Raw genomic sequence first — 15,666 nt, forward strand, 5'->3', positions numbered from 1 at the left:
TGTCCCTGTAGATGGATGGGTACCTTCAGTAATGACAGGAAGGATGCAGGCTTACCAGCCCTTTTTTCTCACCTGATAGAAATCTGTCAGGTTCTGGGTGGAGGAGAGAGAGGTGGAGAAGAAACTGGAAAAAAATCTCTGCAAGACTGCCCCAAGACATATGAGAATCACGAATCCTTTGTATTCGTAGATTCTGAGCTGAGCAGTTCGTCTCACCTGAACAAAGTACTTTATTTTCTACTTTAATGTGAGTTGACCTGAAACTTTAGCCCTGGGGCAAATTACAAATATACCCTACGAGAAGTTGGCGTTGGTAACAAATTCCTAACTGGAGTCCCACTTTTAGTGAGGTCTGGCTGAACCTCAACACTGCGACCAGGCTCATTGTAACAATATGAGCTTTCATAGCCTTGCTTTTAAGATTCTTTCTCTCAGACTAAATAAGCAAAAGTGCTCCCAGACATCCATCCTGGGTATCACAGAGTGACTTACATATCATGTAACTTAGAATGGAGTGGTTCCATTCCTTCAGGCTTCCTGACTTGAGTTAGCTGCATCTGCTAACGTTGGAAATGTGTTTTGAAGACATTGTATCATTTGGCCAGGAAAATGGAGGGCCAGATGGCTTTGGAAGAATATTAAATGGCAGAAGGCTCTCCTGGAATGTTAAACTGCTTCTAGAGATCATGCTTCTATTTCCTAAGGGTAGTGTCCTTTTTGGGGTAAGATTTTGCTATTTTATCCGAATCAGAGGCAATAAAGAAGATAAATACTTGCAGGATATTTTCTAAAATAAAGATGATGAAAGCTTTTGGAGTAATGACAAATATAATTTTGGATATCTTTGATGGCACAGTGGTTAGGATGTTTTATCTTACTGACACATTCTGTTTTATTAGGGAAGGCATAATATTTACTGTTAGCTTTCAACAGTGTGTTTCCTATGCTGAAGGAAAAATTTTGAGGAGTAGGATGATATCTGTCGCTCATAATTTGGAAACTTAAGAATTTATCAAGAGGATTCAGAGAATAAATGTTGATCCTTACTGTCAGTAGGATTAATAAAATAATGTAAAAACAATTTCTTAGAATGAAGCCTGATACGTTATAACTGCTCAGTAATTTAATTACTATAATGACGATGATTAAGTTGTAGACTCAGAAAGTCAACTTATTTCACATCTCCTCTTGGCTATCTCCCAGGCACCTCAAACATGACATATTCAAAGAGGAGTTATTTATTTCTCCCCTGTTGCAATCTGGCTCCTACCATGGGCCTTTCCATCTTAGTAAATGACAATCCGCATTTGTTCAAGCCAGGGTTCTGGGAGTCTCACCTGATACGTCCCTCTCCCTCACCACTCTACATCCATCCATCACTTAGTCCCATACATTCCACAGTTTAAACATTTTAAAAATTTGTCTACTCCTGTCTATCACTTTTGCTAAACCTCTACCCTAGGGTTTACGGCCTCTATACTACTGACATTTGGGGCCAGAAAATTATTTGCTGTGGGAAGCTATCCTGGGCACTGTAGGTCTGTTGGTGGTTTCTCTGTTCTCTACACACTGGACGCCCGTGGGAACTCCCACTCTGATACAGCTGAAAATGTCTCCAGGCGTTGCCAAATGTCTGCTGGGGGCAACGTCTCCCCCATTTGAGAATCCCTGATCCAACCCATATTACTGTCAGCTCCTACAAAGCCTCCTTACTGCCCCTTACTCCCTCCCCAGTAAGGAGCAGACCCTCTCGCATTCGCCTTGAGCGTCTTTCAGGTCACAGAGGTCTTCATAGCATATGGATCTCACCAGCTCCCAGCCAGTCTGAACTTTTAACCGTTTCCTTCACACTTAGAACAAATACTCCCAACCACGTCCATCTTCATCGAGTCCTTCCTGTTCCTCTCTCCAACCTAATCTTTGTATCTCCCTCCCAATGCTCCAGCCACAGTGGGGTTCCCCCAAGCACCAAACATCTGTGGCCCTCGGCACCTTCACGCATGCTCTCGCTGCCCAGAGAGCTCTGCAGCCCGACTTCATATTTATCCCTGAAGAGACCCCCTCTTACTTTCTATCACAGGACCCGACGTGTTTCCATCCATGCCTTCATCACAATTTGCAACTGTGCAGTTTTCTTCTTCCTTTAGGTGTCTTAGATGAGACTAGGAGTTTCTAGAAGGCAAGAGCAGGTCTGTTTTATCCCCTATTCAATACCAGCACCATCACAGTGTCTTGCTTACAACAAGGAAACCATACATATTCATGGAATGAAAAGAATGACGAATGAATGAAATTAAAACCAGTTTTGACTGGGAATTGCTTTCCCCATTCTTCACACTAGGGGGTGCTAAATCAAATAATTTTTAATTTATTTATTATTTTTTACGGTGTTTGGGAGGTTTGGATATTCCTTTGCCATGATGCCGTTTAAGTTAGTTGCTCAACAAGCTTTCCTTTTCACTTCATCGCAGTTATCAAGTTCAAAGAGTTGTGTTCATTAAATGAGATATGCCTGTAAAGTGCTTATGAGCACAACACTGCCAGGCAATCAGAAGTATTCAGTAAGTGTGCTAATTGTCACTTTAAGTAAATTATTTTAAAATTTGACTTTTATCAAATTTCCCACCAAAACAGTTCCAGGAAGTAGTTTAAAGCAGAGAACCGTCACTAAGTTTCCCTCAAGCGAATCAATTTCCATGTCTCAGGGTTTTCATTATTTGCACTGAAACCTGTATCTTCCAGCTCTTAACAAAAGGGGATCATGTTTAAAATACAAAATGGCTAAAATCTGAAGAATAACACGTTCAGTAAAAATACTCGGTTGACTTCATTGTAAGTCCATCCTCAGTGTTCTAATTCCTAAATAAAAATGTCGTATGACGAGAGACTTATCTGACAATTCAGGTTTGGCTCTCATTTAAAATTTATGAGGGTTTCAAAAGCCCCATAGCCAAACAAGAGAGGATTTTACAACCTCTATCACTAGATTGGATTAACTGCAGGTGAAAGGTCTTCATGGTGTCAAAGCTCATATGTTGCTTGGCTCTTCTCAGCATATTTTTTTAAGTTAGTTAGTTAGTTAGTTAGTTTGTTTGTTTGTTTATTTATTTATTTATTTATTTATTTATTTATTTATTTCGAGAGAGTGTAAGCATGCATGAACAGGAGAGGGGCAGAGAGAGAGAGGGAGAGAGAATCCCAAGCAGGCTCTGCGCTGTCAGCACAGAGCCTCACCCGGGGCTCAGTCCTGTGAACCATGAGATCATGCCCACAGCCGAAATCAAGAGTCTGACGCTCAACCGACTGAGCCACTCGGGCACCCCCTTCCCAGCATATTTTAAGTCACACGCTATTCACAGCCTTCGTTTTATCCAGGCTGCCAAAATTCTACTGTCTAAGGGCATTAAAACCTCTTAGGTAGAAAGAGCATGTGAAAAAATAGTGTCTTTCAGATATCTGTCACATATAGAGTAATGGATATTTTTTTTTTTCACACTGCAGCGAAGATGTAGTTGCAACGTAAAGTTGTAATGTCCCTGTTTTCTGCTGTCCTTTTAGGCTTTCACAGCGTCCTGATTTATTCGTGTTTCCGTGACATGTAATTTTGTGCCTGTTAGATCCTCACAATGAAACGGAGTGGTTGTTCTTATGTCTCAGGAAATGCAGGCCGGCTCCGTCCCAGGCCTTCTCCCAAGGAGTCACCATAATCTGGAGAAAATTATTCCAAAGGAAAATCTGCTGAGGATAGAAAAGGAGCCCGATAATAAAAATATTTTCTGCAGACAGTTCTGTTGTAGAGCCAAGGAAAAAACCTCAGGGACTGGTTTGGGATTTCATGCTTCCTTCATGTCAGACTAGTTAGCTCTGTTGGTTATGAGTACGGTGCTAGTAGGAGCGAGATGTGATCCAAGGTGAATCCCCACCTGGGCCTGTCAGCTCTGTGAAAGCAAACAACCATCTTACGAGCATAAGCTCCTGCTCACAGGAGGGCCTGGCCGGAGGACTCGGGAGGAATAATTTCAAGTTTGTCCGTAGAAGGAGGAACACAGTTCAAAGAATTTAGCCCTATTATGCTACAGAGTTCTTTCTTTCTTTTTTTTTTTTTTTTTTTTGATCTAGTGTAGTGTATATCTAACCTTGGCCTTTAGAATAGCATCATGGGGAAGGTAAAAGTTAGGTTAGGTGGGAGAGGGAAAGAATCACTGAGCTCATCAATGTCATGGTTGTCATCCCTCCCCCCCCCCCCCCATCTTGGATGTCTTCTGCTTCATCATCATCATCATCATCAATATAAACATCATCACTGCCATCATGTTCTTATTATAAGCCAGGCCCTGGGCTAAGCGCTTTATCTACATTATTTAATCTTTGCAACCATTTCTGGAGGTAATCTTGGTTAAACCCATTCTAGAGTTAACAAAGCCACCAACCTAAGAGACTCCCCAGCTCATGCATGAATACCCAGTCAGTGCATTTCAGAGCCCAGATTTAAATCCAGGCCTCTGTGATTCCCATGTTCATGATCTTAGCATCTACACACATAGGCTAACCTCAGAGCAATGAGGCTGTCCGCTTTTGATCTATGCTAACCTTATGTTCAAAGGCTGGGTTCTCTTTTTCTAACAAAAATGTTATTGTGGGAAAGTTTAAAACTCTTTTGAGGAAAAGCTTTACAGTGACCCAATTTCTTGTGACCTAGATTTTCCCAGTTAGCTGACAGTCGATACCCTTTGAAAAATTACATTATAAAACATACTTGTGTCCAACTCCCCTAAAGAGTACGGCCTGCTCAATATATGACCACGTACAAATAAAATGAAAGCTGCCTCGTAGACATCAGATGCCCAGGAATGCTGCGGAGATAAATTCTACTGTTCTACCACAAAGACACTGTAAAGAGGGATGCCTGGGTGGTTTAGTCGGTTAAGCGTTCGACTTCGGCTCAGGTCATGATCGCATGGTTTGTGGGTTTGAGCCCCGCGTCGGGCTCTGTGCTGACAGCTCAGAGCCTGGAGCCTGCTTCGGATTCTGTGTCTCCCGCTCTCTCTGCCCCTCCCCTGCTTGTGCGCTCTCTCTCTCTCTCTCTCTCTCTCTCTCAAAATAAAAAAGAAGTGTTTAAAAAATAGTAACAGGAGCTAACATTAGTGAGCATTTCTCCATTTTTATGTGGAATCCTAAGGACAAGAATGGGATTTTATCTTTGCAGCCACTACAGTCCTTTGTACATAGTAACATTACCAGATGACACTGGCTTATTACTATAGGAATAGATTATAGGAATATAGTTTCTGGTTTGTAAGCTCCACATTATCTTCCCTGATTATCGCCATATCTTCCCTGATTATCGCCATAGCACACAGCATAGTGCCAGGAACAGAGTAGGGACTGCTTATTTAGTTGCTTAACACTGAATTGATATTAAAGTTTACTTTGTAACCATTCACCCTATCCTACACTGTATTGGACACCCAGCATGTACTCAGATATATACTAGAAATTTCACAGCGGCTATCGGTGGCAAGAGTGCAGGTTTGGGTATTTGCTGCTTAGCCCCCTGGTAATGGATTTGCACCAATCCATCCACCCAGTTGCACTCTGTAACTTGAAATGACGCTGCCCATGGAATGGGGCCAATCATAGCAACAACATCTTGGAGCCTGAATAAAAGGAACTGACCCCTCGACGGATCCAAACTATGGCGTTCACCTCCTTAGTTATTGCTATAGTAATAGACAAAAGCAGTCTCACGATCACAGAAGGATAAGTTTAGGAGCACGTGAATACCATCTGGTCAGAAACACCGTATTAAAATGCTGGATGCACCCTGAGCTTGCTTCCTAGCACCCCATTAAATTAAGTTGTGTTTCCTAAAGTGAGGTCTGAGCTGCCAGGTGGCATGTAGGGCCACTTTGTGAGGGAAGGTGCTTTTTATTGCTAAGAAGCTAGACTAGAAAATTCATGGGCTGAGCTAAAAAAAAAAAAAACGAAAACCCACCACCTTTTTATATGACTGCTGATGGAAGAAATTTCAGTTCAGTATAGAATGACTCTGAATAGCAAAGTAGATAATAAAAGGAGATGGAAAAGCAAGGCTTTTAGATTTAGGAAAGTCATTTCACAGCCTGGTATAGCAAAAAGACTCAGAACTTTCTGTTAGAAGGCCTGACATGAGTATCAGCTTTGCTATTCATTGTGTTGACCTTGAACAAGTGATAACTTTTCCGAGGGCTCACTTTCCCCATCTGTAAATTAGGGATGCATCTCTTAGCCTAGCACAGTGGGGTCACAAGGGCCATTTGACCAAGTCTCATGTTCGTAAAGAGTTTCAAATGTAGATGTTTAACATAATCACTAAACAAGGTTCCCGAGATACACTGAGAAGATGGCAAGAAGTTAATTATATTGCTTTAAATGATGTTCCATTACCAGACCACACTACTTATGATGAATTATTTATTAATTTTTTTTGGTAAATTCTATAATTATCTTGCTTCAGTACAAGTACATAGCAATGCATTTTCCTTCTATTTTAAAAATGTTCATCTGTTTAATGTAAATATTTAAGAATGTGGCACAAGTTTTTGTGGACTGGGGAAGTCTTTCAGTGATTTAGAAGCAGTACATTAGGAAGGCTGAATTTTGGCCCTTTGAAGCCCCAAGTCCAAAAATGTGTGCCGGTTAGACATTTAAAAATGGCTAAGATGGTAAATGTTGTGTGTGTTTATGACAATATTTTTTTAAAAATGGGACTATTACTTATCATTTTACTCAGTTAATTGCCCAAGGTAAGCCAGTTAATTAGAATACCTTAAAACCATGCTGCCTATTTGGAATATCAGATGAAAAAAAAATGAAACATTTTTTTTCCTTCTTCTCTCCCTCCTTCCTCTCTACAAATATTTATTGAGCTCCCACTTATTTGCTGACACTCTTTGAAAAGTTGGAAAATAGGAAGATAACAAAGTTCCAGCACTCGTGGATCTTACATTCTAGCAAGGGCGGGAACAATAAATAGGAAAACAAATAATGTCAGATAGAGATAAATGCTATGAAAAAAAAAATAGGAAAGATCATAGAGTGAAGGGATAGGCAGCTACTGCTTAGGGACCCAAGAAAGCCTTCTTGCAGAAGAGCCATTTCACTGGAGGCTTGAAAGAGATGAGAGGGTGAACCCACAAAAATCTGAAGGAAGAGCTGTTTCTTGGCAAAGTGCACGTGCGAAGGCCCTGAGGCAGTAATGTGTTTGGCATGTCCAGGAGACATGTAGGCTGTCCTTGTGGCAGAGGATGAGTGAGGAAGGAAAAGAATGGCAAGAGCTATGGTTGGAGATAGAGCCAGGGGCCAGAATTAGGGTCTTGTAGGCCACTTTAAAGTAATTGAAGTCTAAAGATACTGCTTCTTCCACTCTGGAAGCTGCTTAAGATGGAAAAGAGCCTTTCTGTCCACCCGCACCCCCACCTCCCCCCACCCCCCCCCGCCAGGGAATTTCTCTTGACTGTGCAGAGTCATATTACAAACCTGATTCATTCCTTTTTTTGTCTCTTCCTGATAAAACCTGAAGTTCATGAATGATATTTGATGATCTCTCTCCCTAAATTGTGATGGTATGTATACTTTGAAGGAAATGCAAAAAGGTGTGTAGAGAATGAAGGCCGTTCTCTTGTAATTCAAAGAATGTACGTTACAATAGTCATTTCAGAATTGCTTTTAAGTGAAATCCAGCATGGTTTGATAAAGGTTGTAATGTGCATAATTAGGCAAGCTCAAATTCTCTATCTGTGCACATGTACTATCTGTGCTATCTGTGCACATGTACAAGCTATGCATATTAGATGCGTGAAACTATAATACTTTCCATCAAGTGTTTCTTACTTTTGCAAAGCAGATCCCCAGCTAGCAGCCTTCTGTTTTCAGGTATGTTGGTGTGGGTCTTGGTGCTAGTTACTCATTCTTTGTTTTTGAAATCAATACTTCTTAGATTGCTACCTAACACTAATTTCTACTTATGAGCATCAGCAGTTGGTTTTTTTTTTTTTTTTTTTTCCTTGTAGCGTTTTAGACATGCTTCATTTTCTAGCCATGCACGTCAAATTCCGGCCTTAAATAGGGCACAGCTAGAATGCATTTGCTCTGACTGGGAATTGTTCTGTGGTCCTGAAGTTACTTAGAGATACTTCCCCACCTGTGAATGGGGATAATTCTACTTGGCTCACCTCCTCGGATTGTTGTTTGGTGAACTGAAAGGCAGAGTTTTAGACGTAAAAGGGTCTGTGCGCCTGCCAGGCATGGCTACATTCAGTAGAGGAAGTCTCCTGTTTTAAAAAGCTCTTTGTTGCTGCCAGAAGCACTGAGACCATGGTCTTTAAACACTGTAGTAGAAGAGACTTCTTTCTCTTTGCCACAGCACTGCCACACCAATCTTTTGAAAATCTTGATCCTGACACTTCTATTTTAAAGTTTCTTCATTGACTCTCCAGCGCATAGAGGACAAGAGCCAAGCTCTCCTTAGTATGGCTGAAATGGTTCTTGGTTATCTCTTGCCTGTTCCCACCAGGCACACCCCAGCCGTACCTAATGAATACATGCAGTGGCCTTTGCAGAGCTCAGTTCTTTGTTGGGACAGCTCTTGTCCCCCTGGTGGGTACTTTGAAAAGGACTGGACCGACACGTAAAATGTCTTTCCCAGCTCCATATTCTGCCTCCAATTTAAATCATCCCCCTAGCACCACTGCCAACTCCAAACTATCTATGCTAGTGCAGAGAGTAATTGATGTTGAACAAATGCCTGTTTTGGCAAATGAGTTTGGGATGTACAGATCTTCCTAGACTTCCAAGGGGGTTAGGTCCTGATAAAACCATCCTAAGTTAAAAATATCCTAAGTTAAAAATGTGCCCCTCCTCTCTCCAAATACGTACATATATATTATTACTCAGCCATCAGAAAGAAATGAAACCTTGCCATTTGTACTCATGTGGATGGAGCTAGAATGTGTTACGCTAAGAAAAATAAGTCAAAAAGAAAGGTGAATACCATATGATTTCACTCACATGTGGCATTTAAGAAACAACACAGATAAGCACATGGGAAGGGGAGGGAAAAAAAGAGAGGGAAATGAACCACAAGAGACTCTTAACAATAGAGAACAAACTGAGGGTTGGTGGAGGGCGGTGGGTGGGAGATGGGCTAGCTGGGTGATGAGTTAATTAAGGAGGGCACTTGTGATGAGCACTGGGTGTTGGATGTAAGTGATGAGTCACTGAATTCTCCTGAAACCAATATTGCACTGTCTGTTAAATAAATTGGAATTTTAAAAAATGCATCCCCAATACACCAAACCTATCCAACATCATAGTGTAGCCCAGCCTGCCTTAAACGTGTTCAGAACACTTACATTAGCCTATAACTTGGGCAAAGTAATCTAACACAAAGCCTAGTCTGTTGAATAACTCATGTAACTCAGCCAATACTGTACTGAAAGTGACAAACAGCACGGTTGTATGGGTACAGAATGGCTGTATGTGTTTCAGCTGTTGATTCTTGTGATCAGAGGGCTACATGGTAGCTGAGGCTTGTTGCCCAGGTTGAATGATCATTCATAGTTAACTTCTGAACGTTAGGTTTCCAAATCCTTTTCTTTCTTGCTGGTCCTTCCATAGCGTATGTCTCCAGTAATGTTTGTGTTCATTCTGCCTCTACAGGATAGTTTAAAAGGACCGATGACACGGCATGGGGAAAGCCCTTGGCAAAGTGAAAATCCCTATGTACGTGGGAGGGTTTCCAGTTGCTGCATCATCACTGTGGGTACTTTTACCCTTCTGCTGGTTAAACTGTTTCCTAATTGTGATGGACCAAGGAAGTGACTTATTATTAATCTACTGACTTCTCAGCACTTCCCAGCTTCTTTACAATTTTCCTGGGACAGGAAGGAAATCCTTGCAAGAAGTCTGCTTTCCGCAAATCCTGTCTCCTTGCTCTATTATGCCCTGCCAGTCGGGGCATACCTAAAGTGTGGGCTTCAACAGAGATAAAACTTGAGACTCCTATTTCTCACCAGGTTGCGTTCAAACCCCCCACACGTCACATACCAGAGGGTGATCATGAGAGTGGTACTTAACCTCATTGAGCTTTGAGCATCTCATCTGTAAATTGGGGATAGTAAGAGTGCCCTCCCTCCTTGTAGCCAAAAAAGTAACACAGGGAAAGCAGATGAGAATCAAATAAAAAGCAGGTGTTCAAATGTAGATAATGCACATAGCATGAATAAGCAGTGAATGTTATTCACCATCGTATTATCATTATTTATCACTATCATTAACGCAAGGTTTTAGGCAATCTGAAGGGTAGCTAGCTGTAAGTTCACCTTAGTATCCTACTGAAAATGATTTAAGGGGCGCCTGGGTGGCTCAGTCGGTTGAGCGGCCGACTTTGGCTCAGGTCATGATCTCGCGGTCAGGGAGTTCAAGCCCCGCGTCGGGCTCTGTGCTGACAGCTCAGAGCCTGGAGCCTGTTTCAGATTCTGTGTCTCCCTCTCTCTGACCCTCCCCCGTTCATGCTCTGTCTCTCTCTGTCTCAAAAATAAATAAACATTAAAAAAAAATTAAAAAAAAAGAAAATGATTTAAGATACAAGTAAATGAAAGCATGGTTGGTCCGGATAAGTGTGTTTCCAGATCAATTTATTATTTTTAACAGAAGCCTTTATATACATGGATAATGTAAATGAACTTTATAACAAATTTCTGTTGTGAAGCTTCAGCCAGCTGACTGGGACCCATCAGAGTGTTATGACACTGAGTTCGTACAGGTAAACTGATCTGATACTTTGTACTGTCGTGCAGTGACCCTAATGGCTACCAAGACCAAGAACCTGCTACATGGTTTACAATCCACATTCCGAGGCATGAAACAACACTGGCTTCCAATAGCAATAGTTTACAAATAATTATGATACTAATGGGAGCAACTGTCCTCTACCGGTAACTACTACATTCCGGATTTTTTGCTGCATTTCTATGAACTGTCTCATTTAATCCTGTGGAAGTCTACTGAGGGGAGTCCTTATACTGTAGTACAGTTAGGAAGAGCGAGGCAGGGAACAATGAAGTGAACTGTCCATGGTCGTACTTCAAGGAGATGGCAAAGCTAATATTTGGACCCATGTAGTCTAATTCCAGAGCCAATGCTCATCCAACAGCCTGTGTTTGATTTCCCACTCCTTTTTCTCTTTTTCTTACAAGTTGAAGAACCTCAAAAGATGCTTTAATGACAGGAGCTCATATTCCCTAAGCACGTATTTTTGTTGCTGTTGCACCTTTTGTCCTTTTACATTTCTCTCTTTTTTTTTTTTTTTTAACGTTTATTTATTTTTGGGACAGAGAGAGACAGAGCATGAACGGGTGAGGGGCAGAGAGAGAGGGAGACACAGAACCGGAAACAGGCTCCAGGCTCCGAGCCATCAGCCCAGAGCCCGACGCGGGGCTCAAACTCACGGACCGCGAGATCCTGACCTGAGCTGAAGTCGGACGCTTAACCGACTGAGCCACCCAGGCGCCCCTGTCCTTTTACATTTCTAAAAGTCCTGGGAGGGAGGGAGGAAGCTCACAGATAAGGAAACAGAGGCTCTGAGAGGCTGCATGATCTAACGTCATATAGCCACAAAGAGATCTCTGGGGCCATACCCAAGCACATCCTATTTTCCAACGCAGTTATCCTCAAGCGTCTAATTATTACAAGACCTCGAATGAGATGATGTGGGTTGTGCAAAGATACATCGCAAAGACTTTACACTTTTCTGTGACTAGAAAGTACATGGCCACAACCTATCCTAAACATGATGACCCAACAACCACTAGAATGAAAATATTTTCTTCTGAAAGACAAAAGGATAGCATTTTCAGTCAAAGTCAAGGCTTAGAAGCCATGGTGCCTTTTTTAAACTCCTCCAAGTGGCTGCACAGATCCCTTGATGGTTTTCTGGTAGGAAATGTTCCCGACACTGACATCCTATCGCATGACAAGAAGACAACTGTAAAAGGGGCTTTCCCAAACGGGACTCCAAGATGCTGCTGAGATGTTTTCAGGTTCTAAAATAGTCACTTCCATCCAAAGTCCTACAAGGTAATTATAGCCTTGCCATTATTCCCAGCCTGGCGGTGATCCAGAACTCTGCTGTCACTACCGCTGCTGCCTAACTCGGGGGTGTGATGGAACCCTTCCATTATTGATCTCAGGACCGGCTGAGCATTCTGTTCTTGCTCTGCCTTCCAGTTGTCTCCTAAACATTCCTGAATGTCTTGGCTTTGGCAGGTCTTGAGGGAGGAGAATTAAGGAATCAGCAGTTGAAAGAGAACAGAGCAAAGGAACGGGTTTCCTAGTCTGCGAGGTGGGAAGGGTGCGCTTAATTTTTTCTCCAGGTTTGGGCATGTATTTATAGGCCGTTAGAAGGAGTGGAGGGTGTTAGGTAGACCGGCTTCTCTCTTAAGGCAGAAAAGAAAAACATCCTTCCCCACCCCGTTTCTTTTTAAGGCCACAGTTGAAGTCATGCTCACCTTCCACTGTGAGGCACGTTGATGTTTTTCTAATTGTCTGGAGTCAGGTCTGCCACACTTCCTTGACTACACTTCTCCTTCCTGTCGGGGACAGGTTCCTGGGGTCAGGCACGCAGCAGGCTCCAGCCCAGGGCGTCAACTCAGAATTCAGGAGCCACAGTGTCGTCCAAATATGGAGGCGCAGGGCCCAGACTTCCGAACTGGGACGTGACGGAAAGCCAGAATCAGCCCCCACACACTGTGACGAATTCGGGCAGGTTTTGCCTCTCTAACTGGGTATTTCAGAGCCCTTCAATAGTAGCCTAGATTATTAGAGGGTGTTGGCCAATCACCAGAGCTCTGTGCATGGCCAGATTGGTGTTGGCCAATCACCAGAGTCCATGCGGAAAGGAGGTGGGGCTAGCTCAGGCGCCGCGCCCTACTACGAGCAGCGCCGGGTGCTTGAGCAACACGTTCTTAAAATACTCCTCACGGACGTCGCCCGTGATACAAATGCGCCTGTAATCCTCATTTTACAGACAAGGAAACGAAGATTCAGAGAGAGAAAGAAACAGCTGAGGTTACCCAGTGCCTTGTGGTTTGCATTCTGACTTGAAGCAGAACCTGTGACAACGAGTTGAGTGAAAATAGCTCGTTTGGGATGTTCAGGAGATGCGCGGAGAGTCATGGGAAAAATAGACACAAAAAGGCTGGCTGCTAATAAGGAGCGTGATGCTAAGCCAGTGGGAGGTTAGAGGGTTAGTCCGCAGGGAAACTCTGAAAAAAACACTGCAGAACATATACATCACAGTTCTCGCTTCCAGGGGGTGAGGGAACTGCAGCGTATTCCCACACCAGCTTCTGTGGATCATCGGTGGAGGGTGGGTGGGGTGCACATGGAGTGTTAATTTCACAGCTGGGATCGAGCCCTGGCCAGGACTTTGCAGAAAGGCCCTCAGCAGGGAGTTTCAGATACTGGTAGTTGGAAGTCACCCAGCCTGCGATGGAGGTGGTGAGACACCCGCCCCCCGCCCCCCCCGCCCCCAAATAGGAGCTAGAAACTGCTACATACAAGTGGCACATCCCTAAGTGCCACTCTCCATGATTTCTTGCTGCAGAACAGACCAGCCCAAAACTTCGTGGCTTAACACAACCACCATTATATTTGTTCACAAGTCTATATGGATCTGCAATTTGGGCTGAGTTCAGCTGGACTGTTCTGCTGGTCTCACCTGCGGTTATTCATGTGGTTGCCCTCCTTTGGTCACTTAAGTGGGAGCCGCTTGTTCTAAGGAGACATCAGTTGGGACAGTTCCTCTCTGCTGTATGTACTCTCATCCTGTAGCGGCCAAAGGTACAGCAAACTTTTTCGACAGAAAGTCAGATGGTAAGAATCTTTGGTTTTGCGGGGTATCCAGTCACGGATGTATCTACTCAACTTACTGGTGTAGTATAAACCGGTCATGGGCAATACGGAAACAAGTGGACACAGCTGTGTTCCAATAAAACTTAATTTACAAAAACGGTGGTGGGGTGGATTTGGCCCATGGGCCATACCTGGCCAATCCTTGTCTTCAACCAAACTTCATCACATGGGACTGCACCTTTCCAAACAGTTAAGGCAGAAGCTACAAGGCCTCTTGAGACCGAGGCTCAGAAGTCACAGGGTCTTTTCTGCTGCATCCTACTGCTCAAATCAAGTCACCAGCTGATACTCTACACGAGTGGGCGAGCTGTAGACGTGACCTCCTGAAGGAAAGCTCTGAAGCATCATAGCACAAAGGAAAATGCATTCAAGGATGGGAGGAATGTTGGTGTTCATCTCTGCCGACAATTTGCCCTCCAACCCAAACCTGTTTCGTTTCGGAGTCCTCTACACTGAGGTCCCACACTGTCTCCTCTATTTCCGTATGTAACTGGTTCAGGGATGAGGTCAGGAGGGTAGGTATTGGCAGCCTTAGGTCATCTTCAGCCCAAAACTGGAACAAGGTCTTTGTGGCCCTAGGTAATGAGATTTCCATGTGTTAGAGCTCACCTTAGAAATGGAGGTTTAGAGACCTAGAGAATCCTCTAGTCCACTCAGTTACTCAGTCCACTTAGTCCTTTCAGTTGGAAAGAATTCTTTCTCCAAACTACCCAACAAATGACCACTGAGCTTCTGCTTGATGAACCCTTGAGATAGGAAGGTCATTACTCCAGTCTTTCTTCCTTCAGTTATTTGTATGTTTCATCCATCCTTCCATTCGTTGAATCATTCAGCCACGTGTTCAGTGAACACCTCCTGTGTACCAGTTCCCGAGTTAAATGACATACAAATAGACCCAGGAGCTTCTTTCATTGAGCTTATGATCAGTTAATGTTCAGCGAGGTACCTGTTTTCAATTTCTTCTTGGTCATATACTTTCTTTTATCTTTATCGTCTTTGTTCTGAGATCTAGGGTAGTGTCTTTTTTATTTTTTTAAAGTTTATTTATTTTGAGTGGGGGTTGGGGGGAAGCAGACAGTGAGGGAGAGAGACAATCCCAAGCAAGCTCCACTCTGTCAGCATGGAGCCCAGCACAGGGCTTGAACTCACGAACCGTGCCATCATGACCTGAGCTGATATCAAGAGTTGGATGCTCAAGGGGAACCTGGGTGGCTCAGTCAGTTAAGCATCCAACTTTAGCTCAGGTCATGATCTCAACGGCTTGTGAGATTGAGCCCTGAGTCTGGCTCAGCATGTATTGGTAGCTCAGAGCCTGGAGCCTGCTTTGGATCCTGTGTCTCCCTCTTTCTCTGCCCCTCCCCCATTCTGTCTCTCTCTCTCTCAAAAATAAATAAACATTAAAAAAAATTTTTTTAAGTGTTGGTTGCTCGACTGAGCAACCCAGGTGCCCCTAGAGTAGTTGTTCTTAACTCTCTTGAGAATATTTAGAAATACTTCTCCCTCTGTACTGAAATGAATTCCGTTTCTTTCCTGAAATGAACTTCACAGATGCATAGCTACCTACACAAATGCAAAAGAATCTACCCAATGCATTAACTGTAACGAATAGAACTTAAAGGGAGAGCAACATGATAAAATCACGCGTCTTTCAACAGGTAAATATACCAGAAATCAACTAGACTAGGTACTGAATGTTATTCTAGACACAGAATC

General features: G+C 43.2%; 1 long non-coding RNA gene across 1 annotated transcript in view; it reads right to left on the reverse strand.

Moving 5' to 3' along the window:
• The window catches only part of LOC122214530, a 36,381-nt gene extending 23,575 nt beyond the window's left edge, over positions 1–12,806 (reverse strand). The window contains exon 1 of the long non-coding RNA XR_006199931.1: positions 12,549–12,806. This is a non-coding gene — a long non-coding RNA (uncharacterized LOC122214530). The remainder of the gene's footprint in view (positions 1–12,548) is intronic.
• Positions 12,807–15,666: the final 2,860 nt, after the last annotated feature.

Source organism: Panthera leo, chromosome A2, assembly GCF_018350215.1.
Source record: "Panthera leo isolate Ple1 chromosome A2, P.leo_Ple1_pat1.1, whole genome shotgun sequence".
Taxonomy (NCBI): Eukaryota; Metazoa; Chordata; class Mammalia; order Carnivora; family Felidae; genus Panthera; species Panthera leo.